This window comes from Microcebus murinus, chromosome 20, assembly GCF_040939455.1.
Source record: "Microcebus murinus isolate Inina chromosome 20, M.murinus_Inina_mat1.0, whole genome shotgun sequence".
NCBI classification, from domain to species: Eukaryota; Metazoa; Chordata; class Mammalia; order Primates; family Cheirogaleidae; genus Microcebus; species Microcebus murinus.
Window position 1 is genome coordinate 91,572 of NC_134123.1, and position 15,004 is coordinate 106,575.

At 49.4% G+C, this 15,004-nt stretch overlaps 1 non-coding gene across 1 annotated transcript; it reads left to right on the plus strand.

Annotated features, from left to right (window-relative positions):
* Window positions 1–10,388: 10,388 nt before the first annotated feature.
* LOC142862728 (5S ribosomal RNA) lies at window positions 10,389–10,507 on the plus strand. The gene has a single exon (XR_012913826.1). It is a non-coding gene; the product is annotated as a 5S ribosomal RNA (ribosomal RNA).
* The last annotated feature ends 4,497 nt before the right edge of the window (window positions 10,508–15,004 follow it).

Sequence of the window (15,004 nt, forward strand, 5' to 3'; positions counted from 1 at the left end):
AATTTTTTAGATGACATAAGAGTAAAATGCAAAATATTAAAGGCAAGGCTACAAAACTAATTTACCTACAAGTATTGAGATATACTATATTCTTGGGTTTAGTGGAAGACTTGTAGCAAATATAAGCATCATTAATTAACATTTAAGCTAAGGAAGTTTAGTAATTTATACTAAGGTGGCTGATAAATTACTCATTATATTTTCTTTTGTATAATCTGTAACTGATAAAAATTACACTCAGTAAGTTTTAAGTTTATAAAAAGCAGGAAAAAAAAGAACTTTTATGATTGGGATGGATATCTGCAGCATGTGGCCTGAAAAGACAAAGTATTTCTTTTAGTATTCCTTTAGGCTTTTGAGCGTCCCTCCTATATCTGGAGGGTAACTAATTCCATCCCTCAGAATTGGCCCTTACAATCTGGCACGCCCCCTCTTCCGCAATATTCCCTGGGCTCAGAGGGAGGATATTTGAACAAGGCTTTTGCAGATTCCATGGTTTTAAGGTCCCAGAGATCAGGTAAACTTGCTAATTACCTAAAATTTGTCAGGACTCTAGAAAACAAAAGAATTAGTAATGTTTTAAATAAAGAGTCTTTATATGAAAATTTAGTTCCATCTCATGAGGTTTGAGTTAGCTATACTCATGGTCATATCAGATTTTTAATTAAAGTCTTGGAACTTTGTTTTGTTTTAGTCCAGTGGTATATACAATCTCTAAAGTTATTAGAAACCAGTATTTAAGTGGATTTGTCAGTCCTTTCCATGAAGAAGCCAATTTTAGACTTAGCCAGAAAGAACCACTTTCTGAGATGAATCAAAGTAAAATAATAACTTAAAAGATGATAAAACTTGACCAGCCATGGTTACAGACAATTGACAAACCAAATTGGTTATTATGTGACATATAGCAATTTACATAACCATAATTATTATTGATACACATACCAAGACATGCCAATAATTTACAAAACTAGTATATTAATAACATACTTATACAAGTATAGCCCAAAGAAAATTAAACACCATTTTATATTTGACAATGTTCCCTGGATGGTTTTGACACATTAAATAAATCTAATGTCTTTCTTAGACTTTTAGTGATCCTAATGTATAAAAAGCTAGTTTAAGGTCAAAAGGCTGGATTTAGAATTTAACTTTTGGAAAGGTCATCAAATATCAAAGGCTTAAAGCATTTGTTCATATATAATCACAAACCACTATAAAATAATTTAACAAAGAAAGAGAGACATCAAATAAATCTAAAGGTGATAAAGTTATATGGATATAAATCTTAACCCTTTATTTTTAGTTTTTCTGGTTAGTCAGAACCTAATAAAGAGAGCACAGGGATTATCTGACAGAGTATAAAATGTTTTACCAAAGCATAAAATGCCAATTACCAAAATTAAACAAAAACCTTTTGTACTACACTACTTTTTATATTAAAAGGAAAAAAAAATATGTTATAAAATTAAAATGAATACACATCATGTTATTTCATTAAGAGTAAATTAATATTGACAGAAATCTTTGTTTTAGCCAAAATTCTTTAATAAATTTTCTTTTATAAACTTTATTCTCACCTGCACATACCATACACCATTTACAAAACATACCTTAAAACTTTCGATTTTGTCCTAACATTCCCTTTTCCTAAATAACCATTCATTTTAGGACAAAAATTTCATGCAAGATCCTTTCTTTATATTACTTTCTGTTAAACTTTCTTACCTTACATTAACCTTTCTTACCAAAAACATATTTCTATATTCATTGTCCCTTTACATCTTTTTAAGTAGGAAGTCATGAATTGTTTATCATAAGACAGTTGTCATGAAACAAGATTGTAGGTTACTGTAAAATTATAGCCAAATTAATAATTCAAATATATATATATTTTTTTAAGTGCCAAAATCCTATTTTTTGAGAAAGGAGACTCAGTGTCTCAAACAACTATAAGACCTAATAGACATGGCCGGGCGCGGTGGCTCACGCTTGTAATCCTAGCACTCTGGGAGGCCGAGGCGGGCGGATTGCTCAAGGTCAGGAGTTCAAAACCAGCCTGAGCGAGACCCCGTCTCTACTATAAAAATAGAAAGAAATTAATTGGCCAACTAATATATATATATAAAAAATTAGCTGGGCATGGTGGCTCATGCCTATAGTCCCAGCAACTCGGGAGGCTGAGGCAGTAGGATTGCTTAAGCCCAGGAGTTTGAGGTTGCTGTGAGCTAGGCTGACGCCACGGCACTCACTCTAGCCTAGGCAAGAAAGCGAGACTCTGTCTCAAAAAAAAAAAAAAAAAAAAAAGACCTAATAGACAGACTGCAGTATAAGTTAATAAGGAAACTGAATCTGTGTCTTTTTTTTTTGCAGTTTATTAAAAGGTGAATAAAAAATCTTTTGTTATTCCTATCATATGACAATCTAGTTTAAAAGAGAAAACCAAATTTCATTGTATTAGTGTATTAATGATCAAAGTTAATTTTAATAAAATCTTATAAACAAATCTATCTAATTTTAACCTATAAGACTATAAGACTTTTATAAACCTTTTATAACCTTTAACTTTTATATCCACTTAATTTTTAATGATTATTTACATATTGAATAAGTAGTTTCAAAGAAACCAATAAATTAAACAAAATAATGGACTTAAACAGAACTCTAGAACAAATGGGCCTGACTGACATTTTATAGCACATTCTACCCCAAAACCACTGAATATACATTCTTCTCATCAGCTCATGGGTCATTCTCTAAGATTGACCATATCCTAGGACACAAAGCATATCTCAAACAATTTTTTTTTTTTAAAATAGAAATTATACCGTGCCTTTTTTAGATCACAATGGAGTAAATGTAGAGATCAACCCTAACAGGAACTCTCATTTTTACACAAAATCATGGAAACTAAACAACCTTCTACTAAATGATCACTTCATAAATGAGGAAATCAAGATGGAAATCAAAAGATTTTTTTTTTTTAACTAAATGACAACACAAGTTATCAAACACAAGTTATCAAAACCTGTGGGACACAGCTAAAGCAGTCCTGAGAGGAAAGTTTGTTTCCATAAATGCCTAAACAAAATTATCTTTTAACAAAACTAATACTTATGCTGTATAACATTTTATTTAAAAGAATTTTTGTACAGAATTGTTCTTTTTTTTATCTAGAAGTTTTAATTACACGTACTGATCATAATATTAACTCTTAGAAAAACTTAGGAAGTTAAATTAACTTTGAACTGTTAGTCACCAATTGTATTAATATTCCTAAATATAAAGCTATGAAGGTATAAACTTAAACTTATATTTAAGAACTGATGTTCTAGTACTTTACCTTACAAATGACCCATTTATAAGGGACATATAATGACATTTTATGATTATTTTTTAACTTAACATGACTTTAAGATTTATTTGCATTTATTGCATTTGTATTTACCTAATTCATCTATATTAGCACCTTACTTAGATCTTAGCTATTAAAAGTTTAAGTTACTTTATTAACCATTTTTATACCCTGTAAACTAGATATATATAACAGAACACGGATTAAAATACAAACTCAAATCTTATCAGAAACAATTAGCATTTAAATAAGACTTGTTATTTTAAACAAAATATAACATCACTTCTAAATTTTGTAAACATAGTAGTCATTTTAGAATATCTTGTTTAAAGGTATTTGCTAATTAGATCCTTCCAAAATATCACATCCCCAAACAAAATCTATTGGCATCATAGGGGAATGTCTCTGGCACCCAAAGTTTGGGAGCAAAGGCCACTGTTCTCCTAAAGGCTTGCTGAAAATCTACTGACATTAAAATTAATAGGATTAATAAGAGAAGGACTTAAAACTTATACATGGACGTTTTTAGAATGAACACAAAGATGCAGGGGAAATTGTCCATTTTTTATGTTTAAAGTATGGACAGCTGTGTAGAAAGATGATTGGACAAAAAGGATACGAGCTAATTCTAACAGGCTTAGTGGCAGAACCAGCTAGGCATTTTATATTTAGATTTTGCTTGGCCTCTTGAGTGTGCATTTTCCCTTCTGGGTGTAGGACAAAGCCCTTTCTGGCATGGGGTTTTACAGTAAAACAAAGTACAAACAAAATAGGTCAGATAATTGCTTTATGGCCATTTTACATAGAATAATTTTAGGTTTTATGGCTAGCTTCAGGGAAGAATTGGCACAAGAGGCAAGCAAGGTCAAAAAATTTTGCTTCTGAAGCCTTTATTTTAAGCTAGTTTTTTTTTTTTTTTGATCCCATCAACATAAGATCTCCTGGCTGTAGACTGAGGAAAAAAACTTTCAGCATCATTTGTTAGCACCTCAAACAATGATACAAAGTGGTAACATGCTTTTTACATGAGGCTCAAGATTAAGCTGTTAAAAAAAACTATCTAAATGGTCTCAAAACAATGTTTAGTGCATAAACTTGAGCACATTTATAGAGTAAGATTACTTTGAGATTCTCATGGATTTTAACCATCATTCACTTTTTATCTTAAAATAAATTACTATATAAAAATTAATAATTTAGAAATTTTTTTCTAGGCAAAAACATTATTACAGTAACACAATGTAATCATAACCAGCTAGATTGTAAAGAGTAGGACAAAAATGGACAAGACCAAGGTAACACTAAAGCTTTCAATTTAAGATCTTTCAACTTTCAGGACAACTTTGAATCCCTAACAGTACTGTTAAATGAGTTGAACACACCTTGTGCACAGGCATTGAATGAGTGGAGGTAAACTATTTCTGCAGTTAGGATTAAAAGATCAAAACCAAAATGTTTTTTTTATACACCTTTAACGATTAAATTTGTTTTTTTTTCCCTCTATTTGTTGTTTTATTTATTCTAATTTGCTGACTCAGGCACATTTGCATTTTTACCTTAAAGTTAAACACATTAAGTATTTTTGTTGGTAACCCAGATTCAGTTAATATCATTTGACCAAATATTAAATTTACTTTACTTATCAAAAATCACCCATTACTTTGTCTTTGGCTGAGTTTACATTTTTATCAAACCTTTACACGTCAAGAACTTAAAAATGTCCAGTAAAACCCAGGCAAAAACAAATGTATGCTGACAGTTTGAAAGCATTTTTACTATTACTTTACTAATAACACCTTATTTATTAATAACAACACAGCTTATTTACCAACGGTTACTAAATTCACATGAAGCATTTGGGTTTAATTTATGAGCGCTTCCTTAATTTTAAAACAGTCCGAAACCTATAAGCACAAACATGTGATACATGGACAGACATAAAACATACCCAAACATATACACTCTCTCAGAAGCATACATACACAAAAAGTTCTGATAAATTTTACCTTAGAATGTTAGCCATGAAATGGTAACACAAACTCACCAGTCTGTAAAAGAAAGCTGGATCTAAATTTCTTCTGACGAGACTGGAACTTGTACACCTGGCAAACTTTAGTTGACCTGATAGGTAACTTAATTAGGCCTGTGGATCAAAGTTTTGGGTAAAGCAGTTTTTATGGTAGTTTGATTTTTTTTTTTTCAGTGCAAAATGAGTTTTCTATGTTAGCATTTTAGCTGGAACTGGCTGCAAGGTCTCCAGGTAGCCTTTCAATTGTAAATACCACAAACAATGAGTTATCTTAACATCACTAGAAAAAGTTAGCAGATTTTAGAGTAGCCAGAAAGAAAGAGAGATAGGTTGAGACATTTTAATAGTGGGGGGTCGACCATTTCAGCTCTGAATTTTTCTTGATGTAATTTTGCCCTTTCTTAAAACCTTGTGCACAAGAATTAGCTATAACCAGCTGGAGCTCTAGAAAACCTGGCATGCCTTTGAATCTTTTCGTTTACAAAAATACTTGCAAGTAGAGATGCCACAAACCAACTGGGGTGCCCCAACAGGAGTCATTTTCTTTGCCCTTCCTCACTCTTAAGTGGAAAAAAGGCAACGGAGAAAGCCCTTTAGAATGCACCTCCAAAACTAAATTAGGATCCCAAACAACAATTCCTAGGAAAAGAACCAGCTCAGAATAAACCAAGACCATCAACCAAAAACGGGAGGTCCGGATCTCAGGAGGACTTACCAGTTCCCGCCAAAGGAGAAGCTCGGAGTCGGAGGCCTAAAAGGGCCGTGCCGGTACCTGGCGCCGAGTCCGCGCTGCTCCTTAGGCGGCCCTGAGTCTTCTCTGAGGTCCTGCCGACTACGCCAAAATTGTTAACGGAAAAAAATCCAAACTCTGTAAAATAATTTTAAAGAGATTTATTCTGAGCCAAATTTGAGGACCATGACCCGGAGCCACTGCCAAGAGGCCTTGGGCTAGTGGACTCGCTGTGGCTGGGTTACAGTTTGGTTTTTATACATTTTAGAGACAAGGGTTATGGGTAAAGCCATCAATCAATGTGTGGGAGGTATACATTGGTTTGGCCCAAAAAGGAGGGCCATCTCGAAGCGGGGGGGCTTACAGGTTATAGGTGGGTTTAAAGATTCTTTAGATTGTAATTGGCTAAAGACACATGCTTTGTCTAAAGAGGTGGAATGTTTTAACATAAACTGTTTACCAGAGGTAAGCCACCATTTGTTGCAAATAGAAGGCCTGCAGGTTTGTCTTGCATACCCTCAGGCCTATTAATGGGTTACAAAGGAAATCTCCAAGAAGGGAGGGGGGCATGATAAGGCCTGTCTGACCTCCCTCCTCCTGGCAGGCAACTTTGCCCTTGAATATTCCTCTGGCCACGAGGGGGTCCATTCAGTCAGCCGGTAGGGGTTGAGGATTTTAGTTCACAAAGCTAAGCAGGGTCGGGCCTGGTTAGTACTTGGATGGGAGACCGCCTGGGAATACCGGGTGCCGTAGGCTTCTTTTTTTTTTTTTTTTTGTTTTGCCTCTTGTTCTGTCCCCTCTCTGGGAGCCAGGCGGCGGCCCGGGGCGGGGGTCACCCCCACCCTCAGCGCCCGCCGCGGTGCCTGGTGCCCCAGCCCGCACCGTGGGGCCTCCTCTTGTCCCAAGCCGCGACACCGCCGTCACGCGGCAGCATGCGTGGCTTCTGGACTGTCAGGTCTCAGACCAAAGGTCTGCTCTGTGGGAACCGACACGCTGGAGGAAACCTTGAGAGTCTGAGAGGGGAGGGAGTTCCAGAAGAAGGCCAGGATGTCATTTTGAGGGAGTATGTGACCAGAACTCGTCCCGTTGCTTTTGGGGTTCTATGGGCTACACGTAGGAATCTTTGGTGGTGGCACCTGATGTTGGGGGATCCGGAGTCACACCCAGACCTGCTCCACAGGCCTCCTTTTACTTTTCTCTTCGGATTCATTATGTTTAAAAAGTGTCTCTTATCTCTATGATTGCATTTTCTTTTCTCTCTCTTTTCAAGCAGATGATGGGAGTTCAAGTATTAAGGTGACATGTGTTGCCCGTGCCCCCCTCCCCCCTGTGTTCTTATTCATTAACCTCTGATGTTGTTCCAGCGTATTGTGGGGGTACCAATGTTAAGGTCGGGTACGTTGCCCTCTCCCAGCCTCCCCCCTCGGGTCAGAGCCTCAAGTGCGCCCATCCCCCAGTCGGTGCGCACCCACCCCATTCCTAATGGAGGTGTATGCCCATCCCCTCCCCCCACCCGCCCGACACCCACCCGATGAAGGTGATTCCTCTGTGTCCACTTAGGTGTCCATCGGTTCGTACCCATTTGCTGGTGAGCGCGAGCACGTGGTGCTCGTGTGTCCATTCTTGGGCTACCTGGCTTACTGGAACGGGTTCCAGCTCTGGCCAGGAGAACCACGAGAGGTGCCCTCTCACCGCTGCTCCTCCTAGCTGAATAGCACTCCGTGGTGTCCACGCGCCACATTTCATTTACGCACTCGTGGGTCGATGGGCACTCGGGTCGCTTCCAGGTCTTTGCGATTGTGACTTGTGCCCTGACTCTAACCCTAACCCTTACCCAGCCCGTCTCCTCCTCGGCCCCTGCCTGACTGACTCCTTCCCGCCCGGCCTGTCACCTGTCACCGTCCTCTGCCCCTGCCTGACACGCTCCTCCCCGCCCGGGCCGTCACCGTCCTCGGCCACTGCCTGACGGGGCTCCTCCGTCGCCTGGGCCTTCCAAGGGCTTGGTGTGGACGCTGGTTCCAGGACGCCCTCCCAGGAACCCGGTAGCAGGGCGGCCGCAGCGTCTCGCGCCACCCAACCGTCCGCCGGCCGGCGGCCGGCGCTAAGTGGCCTGCGGGGGACGTGCCCCCACTGTGGGGCGGGCGCCCAGCCTGGTGTCTTCTCTGAGGCCCCGTGGCTGCTTTTCCCCCCCGCAAGGGGAGAGCCGCGGAGGTGGGGACCGCCTCCTCGTGGGGACGTACACCCAGCTCTCCACGTCGGATTCCGGGGCTCTCTGTCCTGCCAGAAGGCCCAGCTGGCCTGCGGGTCCTTAGAGTGGCAAAAACATCCGAAAACTGAGATTGAGGGTCCGGTGGTTGTCTGCACTTTTGTGCTGGGCACCCCAGGGAGGCCCGGGGGCTGGCTGGACAACGCGGTCTGCTGGGCAGGGGGGGGGGTTTGGAGGAGCAACTGATGCCCTTTGCACTTTGGGTAGCAAGTGTCTGAGGTGTCTCTGAGCCCTGCGCCATGTCGGGGGGTGGGGTGGGGGGGTGGGAGGTCGGGGGGGGGTGGAGGAGCAGGAGGAGGAGGAGGAGGAGGTGGGAAGGGCCGTGGCCTGCAGTCGTGTTCCCGGGGTGGCTTCTTCCACAGGCTGCTTGGCCTGGGCTCCCTGCACCTGGGCCTTTGGAGGACTGGCCCTGTGCTTGCCAACGCTTCCCCTGCAGGGACCCAGAGCTGGGAGGTTGCATCTCTCAGCCCTGGGTCGGGCAGAGCCCCAGCGGGCCATGCCCACAACCTCTCTCAGCACGGGTCCCCCAGAAGGCTCCTTTGGGACCAGGATTCTCTTGCGGGTGACTCTTTAAGGTCTGGCCCCTGGATGGAGGGGCACCAGGAGTAGAGGAGCAGGAAGGGGAAGGGGGTGGCCATGCGAGGGGACACTTTCAGGCCAAGTCCCAGCTTCAGCCTGATCCTCCTGGGAACCCCGGGGTGTACGTCACACCTCCTGGTTGTCCCGCTCTGAGACAAGGGCTCTGAGACAAGGAGCCGGGCTTCGCATTCCCCCAGCAGCCAGTCGTGGGCTGAGGACACCTGGGGCGTTGGGAACTCCCTGGCTTCTCCTTGGCTTAACATCTGGAGCTGCTTGTGAATCGTGCCGCCACACACACCCGAGTGCAGGTGTCTTCTGCACAGACTGCGGGCCTCGCTCTTCTGAATGCCGCTAGCTCGCCACCCACCCACGGGTGAACCTGGTCAGGGTACTTTCTCTCGGGGGCAGACTCTGATCCTGGCGGGCTACCGGTGTTTCTGTTTGCTCGTTTCTTTCTTCCATTTCGGGAAAGGCTTCCTTACTGGGTGTGGAAATCTCCTATGCCTTTCCTCGCCTATTCTGTCAGCTTTAAAATTCTCTTTCAGTTGCCACCCTCACAGATGGATTAGGAAACTCTTTCCGGTGCACTCATTAGTGAAATGACCTCAATGAAGCTGGAATCCAATATCTAATCGCCGATTTTTAGCGAGTCCACACGCCAGGGTGGTCGGGGTCTAATGCAGCCCCGGCCAGGCCCAGGCCCCTTGGACTGGGCCACAGGAGGACCCAGAGGAGGTTCCCGGCCCCCACGGTCGCGTTGCCGGCAGTTCTCCAAGGGCTTGGGCGTTTTCCAGAGGTAGGAGATGGAGGGGACTGATTTCTTCAGCGCCCCACAAACCACGCCACCCCACCCATGGGACACATCCCTAGAGAGAGAGAGAGACGCCCCATACACTCGCTCCCCTCCCCCATGCGCTGCTGTGCCCCAGCCCGGGCCCGGGGGAATAGGCGGCAGCCCACCCACAGGGTGGGGGGCGCAGCTGAAAGGGGTTGTCGGGGATGGCGGACCCTGCCTGGGGTCAAAGGGCGGGCGACCCGCGCGTGTGCAATCGGCGGCGGCGGCGGCCACGAGCTGGGGGTGGGCCAGGCGAGGAGAGGAAGGGGGCTGGAAGGTCTCCACCTTGGCGAGTCCAGCCGTGGAGGCGCATCTTGTGTGAGTGTGAGTGAGTGAGTGTGAGTGTGAGTGTGTGTGTGTGTGTGTGTGTGTGTATAGAGAGACAGCCCCCCACCCCGGCCCGCCGCTCCCTGCCCGCCCCGCCCCGCCTGTCACCCCCGTCCCTTGGAGCCCGCCGGACCCGGCCGGTGAACTCAACAGGCCCGGCCCGGTGCGGGTCAGCGCCGGCGCGGGGCCTGGGGCGGGGGGAGGAGGCGGCGGGGAAGCGCAGAGAGGCTCGGCTTCTTGAGCGGGGCAGGGGCGCCCTCCGCCGTCTAGGGCCACACCACCCTGAACGCGCCCGATCTCGTCTGGTCTCGGAAGCTAAGCAGGGTCGGGCCTGGTTAGTACTTGGATGGGAGACCGCCTGGGAATACCGGGTGCCGTAGGCTTCTTCTTTTTTTTTTTTTTGTTTTGCCTCTTGTTCTGTCCCCTTTCTGGGAGCGAGTCGGCGGCCCGGGGTGGGGGTCACCCCCACCCTCAGCGCCCGCCGCGGTGCCTGGCGCCCCAGCCCGCACCGTGGGGCCTCCTCTTGTCCCAAGCCGCGACACCGCCGTCACGCGGCAGCATGCGTGGCTTCTGGACTGTCAGGTCTCAGACCAAAGGTCTGCTCTGTGGGAACCGACACGCTGGAGGAAACCTTGAGAGTCTGAGAGGGGAGGGAGTTCCAGAAGAAGGCCAGGATGTCATTTTGAGGGAGTATGTGACCAGAACTCGTCCCGTTGCTTTTGGGGTTCTATGGGCTACACGTAGGAATCTTTGGTGGTGGCACCTGATGTTGGGGGATCCGGAGTCACACCCAGACCTGCTCCACAGGCCTCCTTTTACTTTTCTCTTCGGATTCATTATGTTTAAAAAGTGTCTCTTATCTCTATGATTGCATTTTCTTTTCTCTCTCTTTTCAAGCAGATGATGGGAGTCCAAGTATTAAGGTGACATGTGTTGCCCGTGCCCCCCTCCCCCCTGTGTTCTTATTCATTTACCTCTGATGTTGTTCCAGCGTATTGTGGGGTTACCAATGTTAAGGTCGGGTACGTTGCCCTCTCCCAGCCTCCCCCCTCGGGTCAGAGCCTCAAGTGCGCCCATCCCCCAGTCGGTGCGCATCCACCCCGTTCCTAATGGAGGTGTATGCCCATCCCCTCCCCCCACCCGCCCGACACCCACCCGATGAAGGTGATTCCTCTGTGTCCACTTAGGTGTCCATCGGTTCGTACCCATTTGCTGGTGAGCGCGAGCACGTGGTGCTCGTGTGTCCATTCTTGGGCTACCTGGCTTACTGGAACGGGTTCCAGCTCTGGCCAGGAGAACCACGAGAGGTGCCCTCTCACCGCTGCTCCTCCTAGCTGAATAGCACTCCGTGGTGTCCACGCGCCACATTGCATTTACGCACTCGTGGGTCCATGGGCACTCGGGTCGCTTCCAGGTCTTTGCGATTGTGACTTGTGCCCTGACTCTAACCCTAACCCTTACCCAGCCCGTCTCCTCCTCGGCCCCTGCCTGACTGACTCCTTCCCGCCCGGCCTGTCACCTGTCACCGTCCTCGGCCCCTGCCTGACGGGGCTCCTCCGTCGCCTGGGCCTTCCAAGGGCTTGGTGTGGACGCTGGTTCCAGGACGCCCTCCCAGGAACCCGGTAGCAGGGCGGCCGCAGCGTCTCGCGCCACCCAACCGTCCGCCGGCCGGCGGCCGTCGCTAAGTGGCCTGCGGGGGACGTGCCCCCACTGTGGGGCGGGCGCCCAGCCTGGTGTCTTCTCTGAGGCCCCGTGGCTGCTTTTCCCCCCCGCAAGGGGAGAGCCGCGGAGGTGGGGACCGCCTCCTCGTGGGGACGTACACCCAGCTCTCCACGTCGGATTCCGGGGCTCTCTGTCCTGCCAGAAGGCCCAGCTGGCCTGCGGGTCCTTAGAGTGGCAAAAACATCCGAAAACTGAGATTGAGGGTCCGGTGGTTGTCTGCACTTTTGTGCTGGGCACCCCAGGGAGGCCCGGGGGCTGGCTGGACAACGCGGTCTGCTGGGCAGGGGGGGGGGTTTTGGAGGAGCAACTGATGCCCTTTGCACTTTGGGTAGCAAGTGTCTGAGGTGTCTCTGAGCCCTGCGCCATGTCGGGGGGTGGGGTGGGGGGGTGGGAGGTCGGGGGGGGGTGGAGGAGCAGGAGGAGGAGGAGGAGGAGGTGGGAAGGGCCGTGGCCTGCAGTCGTGTTCCCGGGGTGGCTTCTTCCACAGGCTGCTTGGCCTGGGCTCCCTGCACCTGGGCCTTTGGAGGACTGGCCCTGTGCTTGCCAACGCTTCCCCTGCAGGGACCCAGAGCTGGGAGGTTGCATCTCTCAGCCCTGGGTCAGGCAGAGCCCCAGCGGGCCATGCCCACAACCTCTCTCAGCACGGGTCCCCCAGAAGGCTCTTTTGGGACCAGGATTCTCTTGCGGGTGACTCTTTAAGGTCTGGTCCCTGGATGGAGGGGCACCAGGAGTAGAGGAGCAGGAAGGGGAAGGGGGTGGCCATGCGAGGGGACACTTTGAGGCCAAGTCCCAGCTTCAGCCTGATCCTCCTGGGAACCCCGCTCTGAGACAAGGAGCCGGGCTTCGCATTCCCACAGCAGCCAGTCGTGGGCTGAGGACACCTGGGGGGTTGGGAACTCCCTGGCTTCTCCTTGGCTTAACATCTGGAGCTGCTTGTGAATTGTGCCGCCACACACACCCGAGTGCGGGTGTCTTCCGCACAGACTGCGGGCCTCGCTCTTCTGAATGCCGCCAGCTCGCGACCCACCCACAGGTGAACCTGGTCAGGGTACTTTCTCTCAGGGGCAGACTCTGATCCGGGCGGGCTAACTGTGTCTCTGTTTGCTCGTTTCTTTCTTCCATTTCGGGAAAGTCTTCCTTTTTGGGTGTGGAAATCTCCTATGCCTTTCCTCGCCTATTCTGTCTGCTTTAAAATTCTCTTTCAGTTGCCACCCTCACAGATGGATTAGGAAACTCTTTCCGGTGCACTCATTAGTGAAATGACCTCAATGAAGCTGGAATCCAATATCTAATCACCGATTTTTAGCGAGTCCACACGCCAGGGTGGTCGGGGTCCAATGCAGCCCCGGCCAGGCCCAGGCCCCTTGGACCGGGCCACAGGAGGACACAGAGGAGGGTCCCAGCCCCCAGGAAGCGGTGCCGGCATTTCTCCACGGGCTTGGGCGTTTTCCAGAGGTAGGAGATGGAGGGGACTGATTTCTTCAGCGCCCCACAAACCACGCCACCCCACCCCACCCATGGGACACATCCCCAGAGAGAGTCCCCATACACTGGCTCCCCTCCCCCTTGCGCTGTGCCCCAGCCCTGGCCCGGGGGAATAGGCGGCAGCCCACCCACAGGGCGAGGGGGGGCGCAGCTGAAAGGGGTTGTGGGGGAGGGCGGCCCCTGGCTGTGGTCAAAGGGCGAGCATCCGGCGCTGTGCGTAGTCAGTGGTGGCGACGGGCTGGGGGTGGGCAGCGGGTAGGTGATGGAGGCCGGGGGAGGAGACGAGGGGGGCTGGAAGGGCTCCACCTTGGCGAGTCCAGCCATGGAGGCGCATCTTGTGTTAGTGTGAGTGTGTGTGTGTGTATAGAGAGACAGCCCGCCACCCTGCCCCGCCCCGCCCATCACCCCCTTCCTTCCCTGGGAGCCCACGGGGCCTGGGGCGGGAGGAGGCGGGGGGGGGGGGGGGGGGGGGGGGAAGCACAGAGGGTGGCCACACCACCCTGAACGCCCCGTATCTCGTCTGGTCTTAGAAGCTAAGCAGGGTTGGGCCATCGTTAGTACCTGGATGGGAGAACGCCTGGGCATACCGGGTGCCACAGGCTTCTTCTTCTTCTTCTTCTTTTTTTTGCCTCTTGTTCTGTCCCCTTTCTGGGAGCGCAGCAGCGGCCGGGGTGGGGGTGACCCCCACCCTCGGCGCCCGCCGTGGTGCCTGGCGCGCCAGCCCTCACCGTGGGGCCTCCTCTTGTCCCAAGCCGCGACACCGCTGCCACGCGGCAGCATGCGTGGCATCTGGACTCTCAGGTCTCAGACCAAAAGTCTGGCACCCTGTCTGACCGTCCCCCATGGGTGTGTGGACACAGCCAGATCCACACCGCGCCCTGCCTGCCCGTCTCCGGTGGGTGTGTGGACACAGCCAGATCTACACAGTGCCCTGCCTGCCCGTCTCCGGTGGGTGAGTGGACACAGCCACATCCACACAGCACCCTTTCTGGCCAGATCCAAACAGCACACTCTCTGCCCGTCTCCCGTGGGTGTGTTGACACAGCCACATCCACACAGCACCCTTCCTGCCCGTCTCCCATGGGTGAGTGGACACAGCCAGATCCACACCGCGCCCTGCCTGCCCATCTCTGGTGGGTGAGTGGACACAGCCACATCCACACAGCACCCTTTCTGACCATCTCCCATGGATGTGTGGACACAGCATGTTCCACACAGCGCCCTGCCTGCCCATCTGCCGTGGGTGAGTGGACAGAGCCAGATCCACATAGCGCCCTCCCTGCCCGTCTCCCGTGCGTGAGTGGACACAGCCACATCCACACAGCGCCCTGCCTGCCCATCTACCGTGGGTCAGTGGAAACAGCCAGATCTACACTGCGCCCTGCCTGCTCATCTCCCGTGGGTGAGTGGACACAGCCACATCCACACTGCAACCTGCCATCCCGTCTCCCATGGGTGTGTGGACACGGCAAGATCCACACTGCGCCCTGCCTCCCCGTCTCCCGTGGCTGTGTGGACACGGCAAGATCGACACTGCACCCTGCCTCCCTGTCTCCTGTGGGTGAGTGGACACAGCCAGTTCCACACAGCGCCCTGCCTGACCATATCCCATGGGTAAGTGGACACACCCAGATCCAAACAGCGCCCTGCCTTCCCGTCTCCATTGGGTGTGT